Source organism: Pan troglodytes, chromosome 9 (assembly GCF_028858775.2).
Source record: "Pan troglodytes isolate AG18354 chromosome 9, NHGRI_mPanTro3-v2.0_pri, whole genome shotgun sequence".
In the NCBI taxonomy this organism is placed as follows: Eukaryota; Metazoa; Chordata; class Mammalia; order Primates; family Hominidae; genus Pan; species Pan troglodytes.
This window is the reverse complement of record NC_072407.2, coordinates 52372856-52374930: the sequence shown is the minus strand read 5'-3', so window position 1 is coordinate 52374930 and position 2075 is coordinate 52372856. Positions and strand designations below refer to the sequence as shown.

General features: G+C 46.9%; 1 pseudogene; it reads left to right on the top strand.

The window, feature by feature from the left end:
• Positions 1-966: 966 nt before the first annotated feature.
• LOC100612164 (olfactory receptor 4C45-like) lies at positions 967-1684 on the top strand (annotated as a pseudogene).
• The last annotated feature ends 391 nt before the right edge of the window (positions 1685-2075 follow it).

Here is a 2075-nt window from a genome sequence, read left to right as displayed (position 1 = left end):
CCTTTGGTCTTTGATGATGGTGATGTACAGATGGGTTTTTGGTGTGGATGTCCTTTCTGTTTGTTAGTTTTCCTTCTAAGAGACAGGACATCAGCTGCAGGTCTGTTGGAGTTTGCTAGAGGTCCACTGCAGACCCTGTTTGCCTGGGTATCAGCAGCGGTGGCTGCAGAACAGCAGTGTCTGTAGAAGAGCGGATATCAGTGAACCGCAAGTGCTGCTGCCTGATCATTCCTCTGGAAGTTTTGTCTCAGAGGAGTACCTGGCCATGTGAGGTGTCAGTCTGCCTCTACTGGGGGGTGCCTCCCAGTTAGGCTGCTCGGGGGTCAGGGACCCACTTGAGGAGGCAGTCTGCCCGTTCTCAGATCTCCAGCTGTGTGCTGGGAGAACCACTACTCTCTTTAAAGCTGTCAGACAGGGATGTTTAAGTCTGCAGAGGTTACTGCTGTCTTTTTGTTTGTCTGTGCCCTGCCCCCAGAGGTGGAGCCTACAGAGGCAGGCAGGCCTCCTTGAGCTGTGGTGGGCTCCACCCAGTTCAAGCTTCCCGGCTGCTTTGTTTACCTAATGAAGCCTGGGCAATGGCAGGTGTCCCTCCCCCAGCCTCGCTGCCACCTTGCAGTTTGATCTCAGACTGCTGTGCTAGCAATCAGTGAGACTCCGTGGGCATAGGACCCTCTGAGCCAGTTGTGGGATATAATCTCCTGGTGTGCCGTTTTTTAAGCACGGCACATACTGGAATATACGGCAATACTGGAAAAGTGCAGTATTAGGGTGGGAGTGACCTGATTTTCCAGGTGCCATCTGTCACCCCTTTCTTTGACTAGGAAAGGGAACTCCCTGACCCCTTGTACTTCCTGGGTGAGGCAATGCCTCACCCTGCTTCAGCTCATGCATGGTGCACTGCACCCACTGTCCTGCACCCACTGTCTGGCACTCCCTAGTGAGATGAACCCGGTACCTCAGATGAAAATGCAGAAATCACCCATCTTCTGCATCGCTCACGCTGGGAGCTGTAGACTGGAGCCCTTCCTACTGGGCTATCTTGGCTCCACCTCCCCCACAGAACATTTCTTTGAGGCAGCTGAGATCATCTTATTAAGTGTCATGGCCTATGACCGCTATGTGGCCATCCGTAAGCCCTTGCACTATGCAACCATCATGAGCCAACCTATGTGTGGATTCCTGATGGTGGTGGCTGGGATTCTGGGATTTGTGCATGAAGGGATCCAGACTTTGTTCATAGCCCAGTTACCATTCTGTGGCCCCAATGTCATCAACCACTTTATGTGTGATTTAGTACCTCTTCTGGAGCTGGCCTGCACAGACACTCACACCTTGGGGTCTGATTGCTGCCAACAGTGGGTCACTGTGTTTCCTCATTTTTTCCATGCTGGTTGCTTCCTATGTCATCATCCTGTGCTCCCTGAGGACTCATAGCTCTGAAGGGCGTCGCAAAGCTCTGTCTAGTTGTGCCTCTCATATATTCATTGTCATCTTATTCTTTGTCCCTTGTTCATACCTGTATCTAAGACCTCTAACCTCCTTCCCCACTGACAAAGCTGTGACTGTGTTTTGCACCCTATTTACACCTATGTTGAACCCTTTAATCTACACCCTCAAAAATAAAGAAGTGAAAAATGTCATTAAGAAGCTCTGGAAGCAAATAATGACAACTGATGATAAATAAGTCTTGTGACACAAACATTTAGGCAAGAATATCTGGTGATATTTTATAGAGATTTATTCTATTTCTTGATCAATTAAACTTGGGACATTCAATTATCTTATCCTGTGTCCATCAATTTTTATTAGGAGGACATATATTAGGCTGGGCTGACATATTCCTTAAGGCACAATAGTGCCAACAGCCCGTGATACTTTTAGGAGCCCTTGAAATGCTTAATGCTTAATTTCTTTAAAAGAAGAAGAAGAAAATGAATATAATATAAGTACAACTGGATTATATTTATCTTTATGCCAATACACTCATAAAATACAATTTTTAATACTTTTTATGGAGGAAAGAACTCACAAGGGCAAAAGTTTCAAGGGCTCACAAAATTTATATTGTTGCCTGC